Below are 25,001 nucleotides of genomic sequence, written 5' to 3'. Positions count from 1 at the left end.
CACTCCCGCTTAGACGCCGAAGACCCAGGCGGCCGCCCTAGAGCCGGGACCAGGGCGTGGCCGACGCGGGTGCCCAGAGACGTTTGGATCTCCGCGCTGCGTCCCTCCCGGCTCTCAGACGTCTCCCCCGCCCGCACCCCCGCACCGCCCCCCGCACGCCCCACAACCTCTGCTTTAAGAACCCTTGTAGGCACGGCTGCGCTTCCTGCGAGGAGAATGTGGGGGGTGGAGATGGTGCGGTTTCTGCTGCTGCGGCCCGGGACACGCTTGGAAAGGGGCGGGGTGGGGGGGGCAGAGAGTGTGGAGTGTAGAAAGGGAAAAGGTGACTCGGCTGTGTGGCGGGGGGAAAGGGGGTGCAAGATGGCGTGAGATCGACTCTCGGTGAGGCGGGGGTTGCGGAGACTGAGGAGTTAGCGATACGGACGCCCCCAGCACTGGCAGTGCGGGCGCATGCGCGCTCGGCCAGGAGGCGCGCGGTCTCCCAGCCCGGGCGAGCTACTTCCGCCACGCTCGCCGGGGGCGGGGCGTTGTGCGTGGCCCTCTGAGCCCGGAGAGGGCAGCGCTGAGCCACGCGGCGGCGCTTAGAGCTGGGGACTCTGGGAGCGGTGTGGGGATGATTTGAGATCGCTCAGGCTTGATCAGGGTGCAGGCTTGAATTCTTTAGGAATTGGGCCCGAGAGGGATAGGATTTTTGACGGATTCGGTGACCGGCACTGGAAGTTGATTTTCAACTCCAGGGAAGAGATTCACCGTTGTAAGCTTCTTTCCAGGAATTGGAGTGAACGGGATATTAGCGGGATTGCGCGTTTAGAATAGTGAAGGGAAACGGAGAGGTCTGAACGCTCCCCCCAGGGTCGCGGTGCGGGCGTGTGCCCTTTCTGGGACGGCGAAACCAGCTCTTCCTCCGCTCCCGCGCGCCATCACTCCCTACCCTGACCTCGCACAGAATCTGTTTCATTAATCTGCAGTTAATGTTTTTCCCCAACTCATGTAACTAGACGCAGGCGTTCAACTACCATGTTTTGTTATTGAAAACTTGTTCTACTTGATGGCTTTTTTTTTTTTTTTTTTTTGGACGATTCTGTGTTTAGATTTTGGCCTGTTCCTCATTTAAAATCTTGCACCCCCAGTATTGAACTGTACATCCTGTCCTGCCACATTTGATTGATACAGATGTAGTTCTTTAAAAAACACAGTAGTCGTAAGACAATGCTGTCAGTCTTTCACTGTTTATATTATATGAAGTCTTATTTCTATTTTAACATTCTTATTGGTTGCTTAGAGAAGAAAACTGGTTATCCATGCTCACCTGCACACCTGTGACATCAAATACTATAAAATACTGTATTTTATAGGGATTCAAGTATTAACCCTCACCAAGTCTTTTTAAGCATCACTGCTTCAGTTATTTTCTTGCCTGTACATACTGTGAGTTCTGAAATAATCCCTTCCTCCTATTTGCTTAAATTGTTTAAAATAGCAACTTATTTAGTTATTTCCTCTGTGGATTGTAGTTGAGTCTGCTAATGTTGTGTTTATTCTCTTTAATCTCCCCAACGCTTCAATATTTTCCAAATACCTAAAATTCCAAAAGAATAAATATATTTAGGATGTGAGAGTTCAGCACAATGTGTAAATCAGGGATCAATTCATCGCTGAGCAAGTGTGCAGTATAAGGGAAAGTAATAGCATCGTAATAACTTCTTACATTGGAAGACTGGTTGAAAAGCTATTTTGAGTACATTAACCAAGAAATTAGTTAACAGAAGATTAAGAGAAAAATTGGTGTTCATATCTAAAGAAACGTAAAAGTAGATCATTTCAATTAAAATTATGTTTAGTTAAAGTTGTCATAGAAGTTCCTGCACTGGAGTTTCACCTGCCTCAGATGAGTACCTGTTTGACGCAGTTTATCAGGATAGAATCCAGATCATCTTACTCTAGGATACTGGTGTCCAGCCTGCATAAAATCACACACAGGCCGGGCGCAGTGGCTCACCCCTGTAATCCCGGCACTTTGGAAGGCCGAGGCGGGCGGATCACAAGGTCAGGAGATCGAAACCATCCTGGCCAACATAGTGAAACCCTGTCTCTACCAAAAATACAAAAAATTACCCGGGCAACATAGTGAAACCCTGTCTCTACTAAAAATACAAAAAATTATCTGGACATGGTGGCACGCGCCTGTAGTCCCAGCTACTTGGGAGGCTGAGGCAGGAGAATCACTTGAACCTGGTAGCCAGAGGTTGCAGTGAGCCGAGATCATGCCACTGCACTCCAGCCTGGCAACAGAACTAGACTCTGTCCAAGAAAAAAAAAAAGAAAAGAAAAAAAATCACAGACAACAAAAGTTAATGAGAGTGAGACATGGAGAAGGGAAACTGAGTTAAGGCATTGATACAGTAAGTTTAAAAATTTTATTCTTAGGAAACTGAATTGTGCTGTTGGCAGAGATCTGAGTTTTAAAGTCACATTAGTTAACCAGGTTCCTAGCTCCTGGAATGTCTTAAAATCCATTTTTGAAAATCTGATTTAGCCATAATTTTGCTCATAGTTTGAGACCATTGCTATATACAAAGGGCCAAAAATATTTTTCCATTACAATCATATCAAGTATCCTAAACTATCAATGGTACTAGGGTATCTTGATTATAACAAAGCTAGAACAGCAAAGCTGTTGGTGAAGTTAAGGTTTTGATGACTAACACCTCTCAGAAAAACAAGTGATTTCCAAGGCATCTGGGGAAAACACATCAGGAGACGAAGTTAATTTATCACTCCACAAAAATGTCTCCATGACCTGGACAAAATTCTTAAAGAAAAATGAAGCATTGTAAGTGTAGACTTTTACATTCCTCTGGCATGTAACATTCACATAGACTCACTAGTGCAAAGAGAAAGTGCATATATCTAAGTAAAAGTGCTCATGGGCATCTTAAAATGATTAGATAGTAAGCCCACATTCTCAAAAGAACAGCAGAAGTCATGGCTAATATGGAACCATCTCTCTGATTCCATGGAAGTGATTTATTTTTATTATTATTTTTTGAGACAGTCTCATTCTGTCACCCAAGCTGGAGTGCAGTGGTGCGATCTTGGCTCACTGCAACCTCCACCTCCCCGATTCAAACTATTCTCCTGCCTCAGCCTCCTGAGTAGCTGGGATTACAGATGTGCACCACCATGCCCAGTTAATTTTTGTATTTTTAGTGGAGACGGGGTTTCACCATGTTGGTCAGGCTGGTCTCAAACTCCTGACCTTGTGATCTGCCTGCCTCGGCCTTCCAAAGTGCTGGGATTACAGGCATGAGCCACTGCGCCTGGCCAGAAGTGGTTTCTTCTCATGTGGATGCCACAATAACAGTTCAGGTGACCTGGAAGTTCTTTGTCGTTTTGAGATTCATAACTCTTACTTGTTAGGATACTTGTGGGGCCTTTTTATTTTGTATCAATTATTTCGTCCTTTGCTATATTTGCCTTCTATTTTTAATGCTTAGGTTATCACCATGGAAATAAACTGGGGTAGACTGCATATTGTTTAGAACTGTATATTGCAATTGTTGCTAGATTCGTTTTCTGATGTTGAGAACTGTTTTCCAATTGCATTCTCAAAAGTATCTTGTTTTATGTTTAGAGCAAGTCATTCTGACCAAAAAGATTACTCAGCCGGGTAGTACCTGAGCAAGTCACTTAACATCACTGGACTCCAGTTTTTTATCTGTAGAATGAGATGATAGAACCAAATAAACTAAAACCTTACAGCTCTGAAATTCTATGTTCCTTCAAAATGGGAATAGCCAAAGGATGGATCCTAAAGTTGTGCAGAATAATTTCAGCATTTGTGCTACAAAAATTACAAAAGTATTCAGGGCTTTCTTTTTTTTTTCTTTTGAAATGGGGTTTCCCTCTCTGTTGCCCAGACCGGAGTGCAGTCATGCAATGATAGCTCACTGTAGCCTCAACCTTCTGGGCTCAAGCAATCCTTCCACCTCAGCCTCCTCAGTAGCTGGGACTACAGGCATGTGCCACTACACTCAGCTAATTTTTAAATTTTGTGTATAGATGAGGATCTCCCTATGTTGCCCAGGCTGGTCTCAAACTCCTAGGCTCAAGAGATCCTCCTGCCTCAGCCTCCCAAAGTGCTGGGATTACAGGATTGAGCTGCCATGCCTTGCCTGATGTTTACACATTTCAAAAGAGAAACCAACATGAAAAGATGTATCAGATATGCTGATGCACTGCAGGGGGTGGGGGTGTCACAGAATTATTGATGTGTAATCAAATTGGCTTCCCCTACCTTCTAATTGCATTCATAAGGAAAAGCAGTACAATGATTTGAAAAGAAACGTTAAAAAAAATTATACAGTACCAGGTAGCTTGTAGAATTGTAATCATGATCATCCTCTTAGGGACCTGTCATTGTAGATTTCACAGTCCAGGGTCTTTTTAAATTAGTGCTTGGCTGCTGAAAAAATGATTATGTTTTTGAGAGTCAGAATGGTAAGGGAACCATGGAATACCAGCGTTCCAAAGACCCTTTGAGCTCTTCAGGCACATGAAAACTTAGTTGTTCCCATTCCCATGGAATCCAATATGTGATACTCTTGTACTGGAATCAGAAAACTTTTACATTTCAACAGATTGTTGTGGGCCTACCATGTACCTGACAGTATTCTCAAAGCTGCAGATATAGCAGTGAACAAAACAGACAAAAACCTATGCCATCATCAAACTTACATGCTAGTAGGAGTTAGACAATAAAAATAAATACCTAAAATAAATACCTAAATTATATAGTATGTTAGAAGGTGTGTTATCAGAAAAGTTTATATGGGAAGGAACATGGAATGAGACCAAGCACAGGAGGAATGGGGAAGATGTAATTTTTACATTGGGCAGTTGAAGCAGGCCTCACTGAGAAAGTAGTATTTGAAGAATGACTTGAAAGTGAAGGAGATACCTGCACATATCTGAAGAAAGAGCATTCCAGACTATGAGAACAATTTGCAAACCCTAGGGTGGGGACAGGTCTGGTAATTTGAAGCAACAGCCAGGAGGCCACTGTAGCTAAAGAAGAGTAACCCAGAAAGAAAATCATGTGATGTGAGGTCAGAGAAGCACTAGGCCAGATGGTGAAAAGCCGTGTGTGTCTGACACTGAGAGGCTGTTGGCAGAAGATTGACTTTGTAAGATTTAGGCTTCATATTGGTTACCTTGGCTCCCAGGTTGAAAATAGTCTGTAGAGTGACAGGTCCTGTTGCAGTAACCCAGGCAAAAGATGATGGTAGCTTGTACTAGGGTTGTTACAGTAGAGGCCTTAAGACATGGTTGGGTTCTGCGTATATTTTGAAAACCAATATGATTTGTTGACACATTGGATTTAGGATTCTAGAGAAAGAGAGGAATCAAGGATGAACAACTTTGTTCTGAGCAACTGGAAAAATGGATTTGCCTACATTCGCTGAGATGGGGAAGATTGGGGTTGGAGTATGCTGGATAGGTGCAAGAGATCAGGAATGCAGTTTGGGGAATAAGTACATAATTAAGCATGATGTTTGTATTATCTTTAATGTTTTGCCATCAAAAATAAATAAGTTTTGGACTGGGCACAGTGGCTTACGCCTATAATTCCAGCACTTTGGGAGGCCAAGGCAGGTGGATCATTTGAGGCCAGTTCGAGACCAGCCTGGCCAACATGATGAAACCTCGTCTCTACAAAAAAACACATAAAAAATCAGCCAGGTGGGGTGGCACACGCCTGTAATCCCAGCTTCCAGCTACTGGGAGGCTGAGGCAGGAGAATTGCTTGAACCCAGGAGGCAGAGGTTGCAGTGAACCAAGATAGTGCCACCACACTCCAGCCTGGACAACAAAGTGAGAAAGTTCTTAAGGAAATGAAGTTTGAATTTGTAACATTTTATAATAATTAAATTAATTTCTAATCTTGCTCATGTAATGAAGTTCCCTTTAGACCTATCTAATGTATGTCAAGGAATACCTTTAAGAAAGTTTTAGAAAAGCTAAACATCCCCTTGTTTTAAAAAATAAAATAAAAAAAATTTTGGTCTATTAGTCCTCGAAAGTAGGGAATAAAGTTAAGACGAGTATACAGAAACATCCAGTTCTCCAAAGTATTTTCACTGAAACTGAATCTATTTCAGTGAATTATTCAGATAACTGCCTTCTTTTTCTATTACTCATGGAAACAGGACCAAAAGTTATTTGGTGCCATATGAAATAAATGACAGTGTGGCTAACGCAACCTGCTATTCCTACTTCACATTCTGAAGTTGGATGCAACAAATCTATTTTGACTAAGTAATGCTCAGATCATTTGTTAAATAGTAATCAGGGAACTGTACCAACAGGTTTCACCAAGTTACTTTGTTTTATTTTAGCTTTTACCAAGGCAGCATAAGCTGTATTTCCCTCTTACCAGAATATATTTAAAACCATTTCTTTAACTCAGTCAGGTAGAGCGTAAAAAATAAGGGCTCTGGTGCCACTTTAGCCATAAGGCTGGGCAAGTTATTCAACTGAAAATAAGCGTCCTCCAGTGTAAAATAAGCATAGGAATACCTAATGTAGGAAGGTTGATATCAGGATTTAAATGGGAAGTTCCTGACACATTGAAAATATTTAACTATTTGTAGTTATTATTGTTTTCCGGCGGGGGGTGGTTGGTTGGTTTTTTTTTTTTTAGACAGAGTTTCTCTCCGTTGCCCAGGCTGAGTGTAATGGCATGATCTCAGCTCACTGCAACCTCTGTATCCTGTGTTCAAGCTATTCTCATGTCTCAGCCTCCTGAGTAGCTGGGACTACAGGCATGCACCACCACACCCGGCTAATTTTTGTATTTTTTGTAGATACAGTGTTTCATTATGTTGGCCAGGCTGGTCTTGAACTCCTGGCCTCAAGTGATCCTCCCACCTTGGCCTCCCAAAGTGCTGGGATTACAGGTGTGAGCCACTGTGTCTGGCCAGTTTTCTAGTTTTTATTTTAATTCGTTATTGAGTAATTTTATAATGTTTATATTTTTAATGTGTTAGACATGGGACTATTAAACACAAAATCCTATGTCAAGTATTAGATATTAGGGTGTCTTTTTTTTTTTTTCCTTTTGTGTTTTAAGACAGGGTCTCACTCTGTCTCCCAGACTGGAGTGCAGTGGCACTATCGTAGCTTACTGTAACTTCAAACTTCGGGGCTCAAGCAATCCTCCCGCCTGAGGCTACAGATGCACACCACCATACCCAGTTAATTTTTTTTTAATGTTTATGAAGATGGGGTCTCACTATGTTGCCCAAGCTGATCTCAAACTCCTGGCCTCACATCATCTTCCAGCCTCAGCATCCAAATTGCTGGGACTACAGGCATGAACCACTATGCCCAGCCTATTTTTTCTTAATTCAGTAAACTTATGTAAATGTGACAATTATGCTTTTAACAAACATTTACTGAGGACATAGTAAGTACACTATTAGTCATTGTTAGACATTGGGAATATAAGATGAATAACAGAATCTCTGCCCTCGAAAAGACTTCTTACTGGTGAATTTAGGAGAGGCAATGGTATATAAACAAGGAAGAGCAAAGGTACTATGATAATATGTAACCTGGGTGTCAGCTGAGATCTCCCTGGATTTTAAGCTCTCAGTTAGGATTGGTTTGAACCTCCATTCCACCTCATTTGCAAGTCCAATGCCCAACCCAAGATTTCTTATTTCTGGGGAGCTAATGTTCTCACTGACCCGCTCTGGCTCTGAACTTCCCCTTATGGTAAACTAGTATGTTTCATGGATGAGCTGCCATCTGTCCTTATTCCACAAACATCCACTGAGATGTAGAACTTAGCCCTGTTCCTAGGTTTCACCGAAAAGCATTTTCACAAAGCTCTGTGTGGGCACAGCAGATTTACTAAGGTTATGAGATGATGAAAGGGAGTTAACATCACAGAAACACAGCTTAAAAGTACTGTAAATTTCTATTCTTAAAAGTGGGCCAGGTGTGGTGGCTCACATCTGTAATCCCAGCACTTTGGGAGGCCAAGGTGGGTGGATCGCTTGAGGTCAGGAGTTCAAGACCAACCTGGTCAATATGGCGAGGCCCCGTCTCTAATAAAAATACAGAAATCAGCTGGGCGTGGTGGTGCATGCCTGTAATCCCAGCTACTCAGCAGGCTGAGGCAGGAGAATCGCTTGAACCTGGGAGGCAGAGGTTGTATTGAGCAAAGATCGCACCACTGCACTCCAGCCTTGGTGAAAAAGCACTCCTGCCACAATGTCGTGCTTCTCCACAATGCTCCTTTTTCTTCTTTCTACTCAGTCCTCTGCTCTTCCTCACCCACAAATTCTTATTTGTTTTTAATATTAAGTAGTTTTTTTTCTTAGATTCCAGCAGGCTCCAGTCTTTGAGGGCTTTCTGGCCACCCAGCAGTTTATTAGTGCGTTTTCTTCTTTCTTTTCTTTTTTTTTTTTTTTTTTGAGATGGAGTTTCACTCTTGTTGCCCAGGCTGGATGGAGTTCAATGGCACCATATCGGGTCACTGCAACCTCTGCCTCCCAGGTTCAAGCGATTCTCCTGCCTCAGCCTCCCGAGTAGCTGGGATTATAGGCATGTGCCACCATGCCCGGCTAATTTTGTATTTTTAGTAGAGATGGGGATTCTCCATATTGGTCAGGCTGGTCTCAAACTGCCGACCTCAGGTGATCCGCCAGCCTCAGCCTCCCAAAGTGATTACAAGCATGAGCCACTGCGCCCAGCCTATTAGTGCTCAAAGAAATCGGAGATCATTTCCTTCAAAACTATCTGCTCTAATACAAATTATCTTACCTCCATATGTATAGATTATAACAGAGACACAATTAGGGAGTAGTCATTTGAGGCCACTAAGTGTTGACTGGAGCAGAGAAAGATGTCAAGGAAGACAACCTCTCTGAACCTCAGTTGCCTTCAAGGTCTTGTGATGAGGATAACATGGAAATGTATGCAAAGTGCCTTGCACATGATAAGCTCTTAATAAATGTTGAGTTTTTTGTTATTATTATCGTTACTATTGAGAAGATGACTCATCACTCAGCCTTGAAAAGTAAATGATGGTTAACAAAATGAGGAAGGATAATTTCGGCAGAGGGAGCCGTATTAGCAAAGTCAGAGTGTGTTGGAGGAAACTGCAAGTTGTCCAGCATGATGAGATCATAGGGTATGAGAAGGAAAGCTAGAAAGTTGACAGGAGCCAGATCAAATAAAGTCTTAGGCATTATGTTTGGGCTTTATCTAATGAAAGATGGTGAGCCTTGGAAGAATTTTTTTAACGCAGTGACATGGTTAAATTTGCCTTTTAGTTGACAGTAATGTGTAAGACAGGTTGGAAGGGTGAAAAATAGGAAGGAGCTAACAGTTCAGGAAGAGGTGATATGGGCTAGAGTTAAGTCAATGGAGTAGGAAACAACAGAAGATAGCAGGAGAAATGCTAAAGAAGTAGAATTTTATATGACTTGGGTACTCGTATGACATGAGGATAGAAGTAAGGCAAAGAAGGAACTCAAATATCATTCCAAGGTTTCTTGACTTACTGAGTGAATGGTAGTGCCATTTATAAAGACAAGGAATACTAAAATGGCAGTTTTGGACGTATGTTTGAGGTGACTACAAATCTCAGTGGCTATGACAAGCAGCAAACTGGAATATTCAGGCAGAATAGTCAAGATAGAAGCTAGAATAAAGTCTGTAGTTCAAGAGAGTGGATGGACATTTAGGTTTAGGAACCAGAAGCACACAGCACTCATCATTCCACACACCTAACTCACATGTAACACACAGCTCTGTTCCTAGATTCGGCCTAGAAGCATTCTTGCAAGAATCTGTGTGGACGCAGCGGAAGCCAAAGGAGGCAATGAAATGCCCAAGACAGTGTATAAAACAGTGAGAAGTGAGTCAGACATCAAATCCTAAATACCCACATTCAGTGCTTCTAGTTCCCAGATCTAAATGTCCACATACTCTCCTGATCTCCAGACTGTATTCTACCTTCTATCTGCACCACTCTGCCTGAATATTCCAGTTGTGCTACTGGTTATAGCCACTGGGATTTTATACTGTTACCTTAAACACAGTCAATGGGAAGAGGAGAGGAAGAGTCAACAAGGAACACTGAGAGGTTGGTTAGTGGTGTCACAGAAACCAGGAGAGCAGAGTTTCAAAGAGGCATATTAATGATGCTAAAATGAGAATCAGGATTAATTGGACTTAGCCAGTTGAAGGTAACCTTTGGCAAAACAGAGTGGTAGGAATAGGAGCTTGGTTATAGTGACTTGGAGAGTCCTATAAGGTCCTTATTCTTTCCAAGAACTTGGCCTGTGAAAGAGAAAGAGTAGCTGGAGAAATATTCAGGGCCATGAGATAGATTTTCAAGATCAAAAGACTTGAAGTTGTTTATAGGCTTTTGAGATGAAGCTGGTAAAGAGGGAAGGTTTGAACACTTGGGATAGAAGAAGGCTAACAACAAAATCACGATGATTCACAGACGGAATTAAACCCTAGAAAAGAGCCCAGAAAGTGGGATGAGTCTTAAATTAGAAAAGAGGCAGACCAGAAAAAAGAAATAAGAATTTGAAGCAGACCATACCTGATGATCCCAGTCTTTTTCGGTAATGTATGAAAGCAACTATTTTGCTGAAAAAGTGAGGATGACAGGGTAAGTCCTGTATGAGGTGATAAAGTTTTGTTGCCACACTGTGAGGAATAAGGCAGAGATAATCAGAGGCTTGTTAAATTGCAGCTAGCCCAGAGCATAGAGCTGTGGCTCTAAAAGTGTACTCGCAGCATCTGCTTCTTGTTAGAAATGAACATTTGGGCCCCACCCCAAACCTGCAGAATCAGATACTCTGGGGTGCAGAGTTCAGCAATCTACCTTAACAAGTTGCCCAGGTGATTGTGAAGTAAGTTAATGTTTGAGAACCACTTGCACTAGAGCATCTACAGAATTTGTGACTCCTCCAACTAGCAAGCAATGATGAAGCACAAACTACGCTACTCAGCCACATTCTAGTCATTTTTGGTAATATTTTTCATATTACAAATATATTTATTTGGAACAATAGTCTTAAAGACTTTTAAAGCTCTACTGGTTTCTCTCTAGAAATGGGTGTCATACAAGATTTAAAAATCTAAACCAAGAGATTTCTTTCTTCCAAGTTTTACAAAGCAAATACTATAAAAAATTGCTTCTCTACTCTCATTTTACATGTATAATAGAGAAATAATAAAATTGTTCACAGCATCAGAAATATTCAGTGACTCCCCCTATGTAGCAGTTCTCTAATTATGCTCCAGCACTGGTGTCATCCCATTCTAACCAAATAATGGCAGCCATTTCTCAGTTCATGGGGAAGGAGTCTGTGAACTGAATTTCTCAATTTTAAATTATCCTCCAACAAATGTTTCTTCAACCTTTGGCTTTTACTACTACTTCTCTTGCAGCAAGTGCTAATTGATGACCAAGTAAGTGAACAAACAGTAAATGAATATTAATGAAATTTGAAGTTAGCCAGTCATACTTAGTTCAATAGTTCCTCTTTAATAGAATACATGTTTATGACTGTGATTTTTATATTGCATACCAATAATAAAGTCATTTTCTACTAGTATTGTCCCAATAATGTTGCCATTGTTCAAATATTTGGAACCTAACTTGGAACTACTTTCACAATCTGGGAGATATCCTTTTGGACATCCTAAACAATGTAACAGACTGCTGGTCTAGAAAGATCATAAAGACTTATTTTTCAGCTAAATATGTGTGTGGGTGATCAAGGTGATTTAACCAGATATGCCTTGCTTAAAGAAATATGGCATTATATGTAGAAATCCGTATTTGTAAACCATAGATGGACATACAGATGACAGTGGAACATTCTCCAATTACTTACAATTAAGACTAAGCTCTGAACGTTAATTTGTACAATAAGTAAATAATGGATCACTGTAGAGATACAGATCCAAGACAGCAAGCCTTAATTATAACCTGATTAAAATATGATATAAATAAGAAGAGAGGTTAGTCAGAAAGCATAGAAAGAGCAGAATTAGAATATATTGGCAGGCCGGGCATGGTGGCTCATGTCTGTAATCTGGCACTTTGGGAAGCTGAGGTGGGCAGATCACTTAAGAGCAGGAATTAGAGACCAGCCTGGCCAACAAGGTGAAACTGTGTCTCTACTAAAAATAAAAAAATTAGTCAGGTATGGTGGCGCACACCTGTAATCCCAGCTACTTGGGAGGTCGAAGCACGAGAATGGCTTGAACCCGGGAGATGGGGGTTGCAGTGAGCTGAGATTGCACCACTGCCCTCCAGCCTGGGCCACAGAGAAAGACACTGTCCAAACAAAACAAAACAAAACAAAAAAGTTATTTCACATTCCAATACTGTGGAGGTAAAAGAGGAAAAGATAAATAGGTCAGGCTATGAGGGTCTTAGTATTATTCAAAAATTCAAATTATATAAGTAACTCTCCTTATCCTGATTCTGTTGTGACCAAGCAACCTTCAGATTCTTTGGCTTCCATGAATAGTATTGGGCTTCTCAGTAATGTGATAATAATGTCAATGATAATGTCAATAACTCAGCACTTTGTTTTTTATGCTGGGTCTCTTATAAGTTGAGTCAGCTCTGGAACAGCAATATGTTGTCTGGTGAGGGTTAAGGGGGTCAAACCCCAAACCCAAACTCCACTCTAAGAGGTTCAGGCAGTCCTCCTTGGCAGCACCCCAACCTGGAAACCTGCCTTTCTTCTGAACAACTACAGGAAACAGATAAATTATCGCGTGCTTTTTCACCTCATAAAAGGATCGTTTGATTTATGAAAATGTTTTCAAACATTGGGAACTTAAATAAGATGAGAAACTGAGAAGTGACTTTTGAGTTTTCAGAAGTTTAATGTTGACATAACTGGTATTGATGGTGTGGTGAGGGTATGATGTGCATGTATTGAACAGATCACTCATTTGAGATTAGCAGTGAAAAGAAGGAAGGGAACAAGATGGAAGGTGAACGGGCAATTGGGTAATTGAAAAGAGTTTTGGTTGTTATTTTCCCCCATGAGAAAGAAACTAGGTCAGAAAAAAAGAGAAAGGCCAATGGAATTGGCCATAGAGATATGAACATCACAGGATAGAAGTGGGATAACTGGGAATATAGGCTCCCTAAAAAGATTGGGTTTGCGGGACAAGGGAGTACATTTCCTTCGAGGAAAACTCCTCCAAAATTACTCTGAAATACAGTACTTCCTTTAAATACATAACTTATTATTATAGAATGGCTTTAGACTATCTTCCCTCTGATCAAATATCTCTCAAATTTTATTTATTTACAAAATATTAATGAAGTGCCTCTCACAATTAAAAGAGGAAGAAAGATGTGATCCTTGTCCTAGAGAAGCTTATAGTCTAACAGGAAAAAATGGACTTCTAAACAAATCATTGCATGTCTTGTATAGGTACAAGATTCTATGTGATATGGTTTGGATGTTTATCCACTCCAAATCTCATTTTGAAATGTGATTCCCAATGTTGGAGGTGGGGCCTGGTTGAAGGTGACTAGATTACGGGGACAGATCCCTTATGAATGGCTTAGCACCATTCTCTTGGTAAAAGTGAGCTCTTGCTGTTACTTTACATGAGATTCTGTTGTTTAAAAGAGTCTGAGACCTTCCCCTTCCTCTCTTGCTCCCACTCTCACCCCATGATGTGCCTGCACCTGCTTCACCCTTCATCATGATTATAAGCTTTCTAGGCAGATATTGGTACCATGATTACTTGCACAGCCTGAAGAACCATGAACCAATTAAACTTTTTTTCTTTATAAATTACCCAGCCTCAGGTATTTCTTTACAGCAATACTAAAATGGCCTAACACATTGTATTAGTCTGTTTTCACACTGCTGTAAAGAACTGCCTGAGACTGGGTAATTTATAAAGGAAAGAGGTTTAATTGACTCACAGTTCAGCATGGCTGGGGTAGCCTCAGGAAACTTACAGTCATGGTGGAAAGCGAAGGCGAAGCAAGGCACCTTCTTCACAAGGCAGCAGGAAAGAGAAGTGCCAAGCAAAGGGGAAAGAACCCCTGATAAAACCATCAGATCTTGTTAGAACTCACTCACTATCATGAGAACAGCATGGAGGAAACCGCCCCACAATTCAATTACCTCTATCTGGTCTCTCACTTGACATGGGGATTATGGGGATGCAATTCAAGATGAGATTTGGGTGGGGACACAAAGCCTAACCGTATCACACACTATGGAAGCATAGAGGAGATTAGTTTTGCTTTTTAAATATTCAAATAACACTTCAAAACTATTTAATCCATTTCACTGGTGGCTCATCTCTTCACCAGTTTCCAGTCCTCATCTGCAGGCTCTCATATATGTAGTCAGTCCTTTATACTTGTTTCCAATCGGTTAAACAAACATACATTTTATTTGCTTGTACAGTATAATAGAACTAGAGGGTCTGGGGAACTCAGAATTACATAATACATAATCCCTGCCTTCAAGAAATTTGCACTCCAATTGAGGTGTCCAAGCTAATAGAACATTTTATTTTTTTACTATTTATATTTAAATATAGGCTGCGCATAGTGTCTTATGCCTGTAATCCCAGCACTTTGAGAGGCCAAGGCAGGAGGATTGCTTGAGGCTGGGAGTTTGAGACCAGCCTGGGCAACATTTTGTGCAACTCTGTCTCTACAAAAAAAATTTAAAAACTAGCCAGGTGTGGTGGCATCCACCTATATTCCTAGCTACTTGGGAAGCTGAGGCAGGAGGAATGCATGAGTCCAGGTTACAGGGAGCTGTGATCACACCACTGTACTCCAGCCTGGACAACAGAGTGAGATTCTGTCGCTAATAAAATAAAATAAATAAAAATAAATACACTTTTACTTCTTAAAGGGAAAACCAGTTAGGCTATATAATCCCCATAATTGTGCCACATTTCCTAGACAGCAAAGACTTTAGGTGTGGAGGGTCAGAAGAAAAAGAAGGGAGACCAATAAATTGTAATGTCAATTTCTAGGTGTGGAAATTACCTAGAAAATGTCTAGATATATATACACACACATACACACACACACACATATATACACACACACACACACACATATTTATTCTGTTTAGTGTTCTCTGAGCTTCCTAGCTTAAGGTTTAGTATCTCTCATTCATTTTGGAAAATTCTCAGCCATTATTACTGCAAATACTTCTTCTGTTAATTTCTTTCTTTCTTCCCCTTCTGTTATTCCCATTGCAAGTATGTTATCCTTTGGTAAGTGGCCCACAGTTCTTGGATATTCTGTTCAGATTTTTTTGTTTCTACTGGCCTGTCTTCAGGCTCACAGATTCTTTGTCCATGTCACATCTTTTGATGAGCCCATCAAAGGCATTCTTTATTTCTGTTACAGTGTTTTTGACTTCTAGTATTTCCTTTTGATTGTTTCCTAGGGTTTCTATCTGTTTATATTACCCATTTGTTCTCACATGACATTCTTTTTTTTCTCAATTAGGGCACTTAGCATATTAATCGTAGTTATTTTATATTTCTAGTCTGATAATTTCAAAATCTCTGCTATATCTGAGTCTGGTTCTGATGCTTACTTTGTCTATTCAGACTGTATTTTTTGCTTCTTAGTATTTCTTGTAATTTTTTGTGGAAAGTCAGGTATGGTGTACTGGGTAAAAGGAACTGAGGGAGATAGGCCTTCACTGTGTGGTTTTATGTTTTTCTGGCTAAGAGTTAAGTTGTGCTTATTGTTTGCTGTAGCTGCGGTGTCAGTGTCTAAAAATGTACTATTGATATGTTTTTGCATTGCCATAAAGGAATATTTATAAAGAAAAGAGGTTTAATTGGCTCATAGTTCTGCAGGCTCTATAGGAAGTGTAGTGCCACCATCCCCTTCTGGTGAGGGCCTCAGGAAGATTACAACCATAGCAGAAAGTGAACAGGGAAACCAGTGCATAACATGGAGACAGCAGGAGTAAGGTTGGGGTTGGGTAGGGGGTGCCACAGTCTTTTTTTTTTTTTTTTTCCTTTTTTTTGAGACAGAGTCTTACTCTGTAGCCGAGGCTGGAGTGCAGTGGCATGATCTCAGCTCACTGTAACCTCCACCTCCCGGGTCCCAGTTCAAGCAATTCTCCTGCCTCAGCCTCCCGAGTACCTGGGATTACAGGCATGCACCACCATGCCCAGCTAATTGTTGTACTTTTAGTAGAGACGGGATTTCACCATGTTGTTTAGGCTGGTCTTGAATGCTTGACCTCATGATCCGACCTCCTCAACCTCCCAAAGTGCTAGGATTACAGGTGTGAGCCACTGCGCCCAGCCACCACACTCTTAAACAAGCAGATCTCCCATGAACTCAGAGTGAGAACTTACTCATTGTCATGAGGAAAGCACCAAGCCATTCATGAGGGATCCGCCCCCATGACCCAAACACCTCCCACCAGGCCCCACCTCTAACATTGAAATTTGGAGGGGACAAACATCCAAGCCATATCAAATGTCCTCTAGGGTCCTCGTTTTAGCCTCACCTGTTGTCGTTGGGTTTCCCTAGAGACTCCTTTTTAAGTAGGATCTGAAGCTTACGGATCTTTTAGCTATGATCCTCGGTGAGTATAAAGGACCCTGACTGATGTGGTGGTAAAGTACAGGTGCAGAGGAAGTGTTCCATAATTTTATTATTAGCTTTCAGTCTTTTAGTGACCCTGGCTCCTTGGGCTGTGAACTTCACAAGTGCTTCTCATCTTCTCCTCCTCCCGACACTGCCATCAAGTTAGATAGGAAGGCTAGTAGGGGCTGGGGTTATGTATTTCTCTTCCTCCATGTGGAATGCTGGAGAAGGTTGGAGTTGGGTATTTTCTTTCCCCCAGGTCAGCTAAACCCGGGTAAAATAGTTTGCCTTAAGGGCAGGCGTTTGTTAAGCAGAACAAAGTGCTCTGAGCATATTTCAAATGATTACTTTTCCCTCTTTCCACAGGAAGCTTGAGAGCATTTTTCCCTGATCTTTATCCCAAGAACCTAGTGGGACTCCTGGAGGTAAAACTCAGGAATGAGTGTGTGTCGGGGGGAGGCAAGACTAGGGTTCCAGGAATTTTACTGTTGCTGTTTTTAATATCTCAAGCTAGTCCCCAAGCCTAGTCTCCAGCGATGAATGATACTTACCCTTTAACACTTACCCTTTAAGCGTTCCTACTAGGTTTCAGCCACACTTCTGTTCCTGATAATCTGTGATTGTCTGTATTCAGTCTGTTTCTCCAGTGTTTGGGGCAGTGGTTTGTCCTGTGACCTCCACTCTCTGATGGAACTAAGAAGAATGGTTGGTTTTCAGTTTACTCATTTTTTTTTCTTGTGAGAATGGAAGTGACAATTTTCAAGTTCTTTCCATGTCACATTGGAAACTGGAAGTCCACTTCAGTCTCACACATAGAAATAATTGATGACTATTAGAATCTTAACATCTATCAGTTGAAGTCACGCTGGTAGTCAGTGGTAGAATGACACACTGTTTTATGCTCAAATCTGGTTCTTAAACCTCCTAGGTGTTGGGTTATTTTAGTTGAATTACTGAACCCATGTGAGCTCATATATTCTCATCTATAAAATGAGACCAATATAAATTCTTCCTAAAACGTAAGAAGAAAGAGTAAAATAAGAACATATAACAAAAAATTTAGGGGAAAATGTGTGACAAAAATTTAGCAAAAGAAGAGGCAATTTCTATGGTTCTTTACCTTACATTATAATCTATAAAAGTAAGCATTTCAAATGAGTCATACACTAACCCAAGACTTTTTTTTTTTTTTTTTTTTTTTGAGATAGGGTCTTGCTCTGTTGCCCAGGCTGGAGTAACATGGCACCATCTTGGCTCACTGCAACCTCCACTTCCTGGGTTCAAGCAATCGTGCCTCAGCCTCCCAAATAGCTGGGATTACAGGCATGTGCCACCACACCCAGCTAATTTTTTTGTATTTTTAGTAGAGAGGAGTTTCACCATATTGGCCAGGCTGGTCTCGAACTCCTGGCCTCAAGTGATCCACCTGCCTTGGCTTCCCAAGTGCTGGGATTATAGGCATGAACTACTGCACCAGCCTTAACCCAAAACATTTTCAACCCACTATATTAATTACTAAAAGATTATGAAAAGATTTCTTAATTGGGTAATTGCTTTAAAATAAAGACAGAGTTTAAATCTGAAGTGGTATCACCTAGTGACAAGCAATTATAAAGCTTTAGTATAAAAAAACTCTCCTAATAGATACCATAATATGCATCTGTCAAAATAAGCATTCTATAAAGTGGAAATAGATTCCATACTAATTCTCAGATATTACATAAAAATCTGAGAATTTTAGTCATACAATATTGTATAATTTTAAAACAATCATTGAGGTATAATTACATATCATATTTACTTATCATGAGATTGTTGTGTAATTCAATGGCTTTAGTACATTTACTGAGATGTATAACCATCACCATAATCCAGTTTTAGAAGGTTTGCATCATCCTAAAAGGATTGTTAATACCCATTTCATTTCTGCTCCCATGCCAGCCCCAGACAACCACTAATCTACTTTCCAGAGTGCAGTGGCAGTATTGTAGCTCACTTCATTCTTGAATTCCTGGACCCAAACCATCCTCCTGCCTCAGCCTCCCAAGTAGCTGGGACTACAGGCCTGTGGTACCATGCCCAGCTGATTTTTAAATTTATTGTAGAGACAGGGTCTCACTATGTTACTCAGCCTGCTCTCAAATTCCTGGGCTCCAACGATCCTCTTGCTCTGATCTCCCAAAGTGCTGGGATTACAGGTGTAAACCACTGTACCCATCCCACTAATCTTCTTTCTGACTTTGGACATCTCATATAAATAGAATTATATAATATGTGGCCATTTGTATCTGGCATCTTTCACTTACTACAGTGTTTTCAACCTTCATCCATTTTGTAACATACATCAATCAGAATTTTATTCCTTTATATCACTGAATAGCAATATCCATTGAACAGATACAGTATATTTTATTTATTCATTCATCAGTTGATGGACATTTGGATCATTTCCACTTTCTGGCTATTATGAATAATGCTGCTATAAAAAATGCTTATACATACTTTGTCCAAGTTTTTGTGTAGATATGTGTGTAGTATATATATGTTGTATATATGTTTTCATTTCTCTTGGGTATAAACCTAAGTAAGAGTAGAATTTCTGGGTCGTATGGTAAATTTATATTTAAAACTTTTTTTTTTTTTGAGACAGAGTCTCACTCTGTTGCCCAGGCTGGAGTGCAGTGGCGCGATCTCAGCTCACTGCAAGCTCCGTCTCCCAGGTTCACACCATTCTCCTGCCTCAGCCTCCTGAGTAGCTGGGACTACAGGTGCGCACCACCACACTCAGCTAAGTTTTTGTACTTTTAGTAGAGATGGGGTTTCACCGTGTTGGCCAGGATGGTCTTGATCTCCTGACCTCGTGATCCGCCCGCCTTTGCCTCACAAAGTGCTGGGATTACAGGTGTGAGCCACCGTGCCCAGCATATATTTAAAACTTTTAAAAAGATCCAACTGTTTTCCAAAGTAGCAGTTTGGAAATGGTACCATTTACCATTCCCACCAATAATATTTCAGAGTTTCTGTGTCACAGCATCCTTGCTAACATTTGTTATTGTCTGATTACAGCCATCCCAGTGGGTGTGAAATGGTGTCTCATAATGTTTTAATTTGCGTTCCCCTAATGACTAGTGATGCCAGATTCGTGATACTTATGAGTATTTCAAAAATGGCATATTAGCCATTTTTATACCTTCTTTGGCAAAATGTCTATTCAAATCTTTTGCTAGTCACATAATATTTTAGGGGACCAAAATTAAAGAATTATTGATAAATTATTTCGATTGGATTTGATATTTTATGCAAGAATCACGCATATATACTTAATATAGTTGGTGCAATTAATCATTTTTAAACTTATAACATTAAATATAAACAACACAATAGAATATCAATATTGACCTACTGAGGTCTTCGAGGCAGGGAGGATCCTATCTCATTTTTGTGTTCCCTACGTGTGACATCGAACCTAGCATTGTGCCTAGATCATGTTGAGTGTTCAGTGGATGGTTTACACTCAGGTTTGGAAATCCAGTCTGTGTGAAGTTATTTTCTCCTTAGAACTTTGCCAGTGGTTTTGTTGGGCTGCCTCTTTGGCTCTGGGACACATGGACATAGAACCTAGTAATTAAGGGTGTAAGCTATAGATTCAGATTGCCTTGGCTTCACTGCTTTCAGTGTGCCCTTGGTAAAGTTTCTTAACCTGTTTATTAGGCCCCAGGTTTCTCACCTGTATTAACTGTACTTGCTGCCTAAAGTTGCAGTGGGAGGTAGATGAGACCATCCATACAGAGCTCTTAGCACAGCGCCTGATTACCATAAGTGCTCAGTAACCATGAGCTGTTATCATTGAATTTGTTAAGAGTCTGGACAGTGAGACTTCAGCTAAAGTCTGATTAAGAAAGAGGCAGTTTTGCTGCATTTTCTCCCCTCAGTTGTTCCTTAAAATATTTTTATATGTATAGGCTTTCTTTTGAAACCAATATAGATAAAAACATTAAAATGTTCAAAAGATATGTGAAGATTTTAAAGAAATGGGCAAGTACATACAATATGGTACCTTTATTACTAATCCTTCAATTTTAACAAGTGTTACTTGACCACAGTCTAGCATCATTCATCCCCTGACTTATGTAGAACATTTTTTTCTGACTCACCTTACATCTTTATCTTGAAGTCAGTCAGTCCCTCAAAACAGCTCCTCTAACCTTCACGTTAGTTTGTTATCTACAGTTCCAACTTAGGGCTTTCCTCCTTGTGACATTAATAGCTATCTTTTAATAAGTGCCATGTGGCATGTGCTCTAATACAACTCATCTCTAATTATTACAACAATCTAGCAAAGTAGGTATTATTTGTCCCATTTTAGACATGAGGACTTTGAGACACACTGTGGCTATGTAATTTTCCCAAGTCACACACCTGGTAAATGAAGAGCCTATATTCAGTATAGTATCTATGTGACTCTCGAGGGCTGTGTTCTCTTGCAGAAAAGGTGTTTGAAGTTTTTGTTTACAAAAGCAAGCTGTAAAGAAATTTCTAATTAGGGATAAAAAAATCATTGAGCTACCTGTGACAGTGAGTTTGAATTGCTGGGACTGAATTCAAAAAATTAGTGATATTATTCACATGAGTTTCTCTCCTCTTGTCTCCCATTTTTCTACTCCCCCTGACCCCAGTTTGTTTCCCTCTCTCTTCATCTGTATTTCTACTAATGAATAGTGTCAAGGTAGGAGCAGAAATGGAGCAAGATCAGCATTGGAAGCAGAGAGAATTGCCCATCTCCCAAAGTGGCTTCCTTTTCTCTTCCCCCTTTCCCTTTTTCATCTTCCTGTTTCTCTCTTCTTTCTCATTTCTTTCTTTCTTTTTTCTTTTCTTTCCTTTCTTTCCTCTTTTTTTTTTTTTTTTTTTTTTTTTTGAGATGGAGTCTTGCTCTGTCACCCAGGCTGGAATGCAGTGGTGTGATCTTGGCTCACTGCAACCTCCACCTCCTGAGTTCAAGCCATTCTCCTGCCTCAGCCTCCTGAGTAGCTGAGATTACAGGCATGCACCACCATACCCAGCTAATTTTTGTATTTTTAGTAGAGACGGGGTTTCACCATGTTGGTCAGGCTAGTCTCAAACTCCTGACCTCATGATGCACCCACCTTGGCCTCCCAAAGTGCTGGGACTACAGGCGTGAGCCATCTTCTCTCTCATTTCTCTTTCTCCCTGTTTCTTTCTTTCACTCTCCGAAGAAAGAAAGGAAGAAGAGAGGGAGGTAGGGAGAGAAGTGGGGAAAGAGAGAAAGGAAGAGAAGAAAGAAGAAAGGAAGGAAAGAAGGAAGGAAGGAAGGAAAAAAGGAAGGAAGGAAGAAAAAAAGAAGGAAGGAAGGAAAAAGGAAGGAAGGAAGGAAAGACGGAGGGAGGGAGGGAAAGAGGAAGGAAGGAAGGAAGGAAGGAAGGAAGGAAGGAAGGAAGGAGAGACAGAGGGAGGAAGGGAAATTAGAGAGGTGTGGGGGAAGGTGGAGAAAAGAGAGGAGAACCATAGGCAGTGGCTGGATCCTTTATGACAAGTTCGGGTTTTCTTTCCTGTCTTACTTGTTCCTTCCTGCCTGCCTTTTTCCCACCACAAATATTGCCTCTAGTAACAGAACACCTCTAGTTCCAGTAAATGGTAACTGAGAAATGAAGTGGTCATTTACTTGTCAACTGGTATCTGCCTGTTCTTTAGATGATCTACATAAATGGGCTTAAATCCCTATTCACACCTTGTGCAAAATCTGATGCCCTCCCCAAGATTTCTCCAAATTCCTGAAAGTTTATAGTCTTGTGATCACCTCTAGTTCTAACTTCCTGACTCCAGTAAATTTGAGTTCTCTCCATTGTCTTATATATTCTTTTATTTCGTCTCTCTGCATCTATTTACACTTGGAACCCAGCCATTTCCCTTGATTTCTATTATTGAAAGACACCGTCTTCACAAAGACTCTCTGTGTGGTGAGCTTTACTGAAGGTAAAGAGAAATGAAGAGGAATTACAGTGCAGCAAAACAAACAACATAAAATTGAATATAATACATTCCTATTTTTAAAATGCCTCCAGCCATATTGTTTGCACTTTACCTTGAAGTTCATTTTTTTTTTTAGAAAGATGAGTTGCTGGATAGATAAAGGTGGATAGATGTACAGATGTATGATAAGGCAAGTATAATAAAATATTAATGTAGAATGTAGGTGGTAAGTATATGGGTGTTTGCTGTTAAAAAAAAAAAGCTTTCAGCTTTGCTATTTATTGGAAATTTTTCATAATAAGATATTGAGAAAAACAAAAAACAAAACCAAAAAATTTCTTCAGCCTGTCTGTCAAGTCATTCAGCCATCCATCCTACCCTCTCTCTTAAATTCTGGATTATTTTCCAATGGGTAAACCCTGCCAAAATTTCTGTTCATTTCTAATGGAAAGCATGTTATCATTCTTTGTTATCTTCTACTAACCACAACCTCATTGCCTTCTCACCCAAGCTGCTTATGATCTCCTCCTAAACAAAGACTTCCTTAAGAATTCTTTAAGAGCAAGAACATCTTACACATATTTATATACTCCTTAATCCATTTAGCAATGCCTTGTTCATAGGAGATACTAAACATACATGTAAGGCTATACTGTACAGTAGAATTAAAGAGGAGATATGAAGCCAAAAGAAGCTAGTTTAAGTCCTGGCTCTGTCACTAACTGTGACCTTGAACTAGCTGTATAACTTCTTTGAGTCCATTTCTAAGTCTTCTAATCCAGAAAAGAGGTATGATTTTAAAACAATGCCTACCTCACAGGGCTGCCATGAGAATGAAATTGGATAATGCAGGCTTTTAAAACTGCAACTAGTAATTGAATAATTGGATAATGAACAGAGGGCAAAGATTGTTTATGTGATTGGACTGTGTGACTAACTGTTGGGGCCTCTGCTTTTCTGGCTAATGAACAACAGGCATACAAATGCTAGTACATCTTCCTAATGTAGACGTTCAATCTCTTCCAATGGCCTCTCTTCTCCTACCACAGCTGCAGCTCTAGTGGCAGTTCAGATGGTTCTAGAACTGCTACTTTCTGCAGTGCCCATTTGGTACAAACAAAACTCATGTATCCTTGTCAACCACTCAGTGGTAATGTTGAGACCCAAACTCTCTTTGCCTTCAGTTTTCGTTCCTAGTGTCTTGGGTTCTAGAGTTACCACTAGGATATCAAGAAACGTCCCATTTGACATCGTGTTATACTGTAATGGATTAGATAATTCAAGGAAAGTGTTTGTTGATTATGCTGTTAGAGTGTGTAATGGTATTTCACTGTGAATATTCATTTACCTCTCCACAAATTTTCTTTGCCCATGTAAGAGTGTTTGCCACTTCACTTTCTTAAAAATAATTTAAACATTTCTTACCTCTTTTAACTTACCTGCTTCTTTAGCTGAAGCTAATATAAGTGGGAATTTTAAAACAATGATTCCCTTAGCAACTGGCAAATTTTGCAAATTGTCTCATGCCGTTCAGAGTTACAAAAACCATATACCACAAGTTGCATTATGAAAGATTGGTTAATATCAGGATGTCTTCCAACGCAAGCCATTTGAAATAACATTAAAACAAAAGAATACAAGTTATTTTAAAGAGCCCTGAAATGTTTTCACCCAAGTTGGGTAAATACATATTAATTTTATTTATCTCTCAACAAATATTTTAGGAATTTTCATACAGCTTCCTATAAAATGCCAAAAGATAATAATCAGTTCTATAAAGCATTAACAAAATCTTGTCTTTGATAAATCAATACTTAAATATCAGCTGGGCATGGTGGCTCACACCTGTAATCCCAGCACTTTGGGAGGCTGAGGCAGGAGGATTGCTTGAGGCTGGGAGTTCAAGACCAGCCTGAGCAACATAAAGAGCCTCTGTCTCTACAAAAACTAAAGCAAAAAAATAAGCCAGGCATGGCAGCATGCTCCTGTGGTCCCAGCAACTTTGGAGGCTGAGGTAGGAGGATTGTTTGAACCTGGGAAGTTAAGACTACAGTGAGCCATTGATCATGCCACTGCATTCCAGCCTGAGCTACAGAGCAAGACTCTGTCTCAACAGCCCCCACCCCCTACCCCGCAAACAAATAAACACACTGAAATATCTATTTAATAGTCCTTTTTTGGAAAAACATAAACGTAGATTAAAAAAAAAAAAACCTGTATCACATATATAACAAAACATTTTGGCAGATCTATGCAGTTTAAAAAAGTAATCCATACTCGGCCGGGCGCGGTGGCTCAAGCCTGTAATCCCAGCACTTTGGGAGGCCGAGGCGGGCCGATCACGAGGTCA

General features: G+C 40.5%; 2 protein-coding genes across 8 annotated transcripts in view; one reads left to right on the top strand and one right to left on the bottom strand.

Moving 5' to 3' along the window:
- SUPT3H (SPT3 homolog, SAGA and STAGA complex component) overlaps positions 1-452 on the bottom strand; it is a 548,315-nt gene extending 547,863 nt beyond the window's left edge. The window contains exon 1 of one of the 2 annotated variants that reach the window (XM_017878099.1): positions 168-452. The gene's annotated coding sequence lies outside the window, so the exon portion shown is untranslated. The remainder of the gene's footprint in view (positions 1-167) is intronic. The other variant, XM_017878098.1, reaches the window with a different exon arrangement.
- RUNX2 (RUNX family transcription factor 2) overlaps positions 1-25,001 on the top strand; it is a 242,607-nt gene that overhangs the window by 70,702 nt on the left and 146,904 nt on the right. The window lies entirely within an intron of this gene.

The sequence above is a fragment of the Rhinopithecus bieti genome, unplaced genomic scaffold (genome assembly GCF_001698545.2).
Source record: "Rhinopithecus bieti isolate Rb0 unplaced genomic scaffold, ASM169854v2 scaffold_9981, whole genome shotgun sequence".
Taxonomy (NCBI): Eukaryota; Metazoa; Chordata; class Mammalia; order Primates; family Cercopithecidae; genus Rhinopithecus; species Rhinopithecus bieti.
This window is presented reverse-complemented; position numbering and strand designations above follow the sequence as displayed.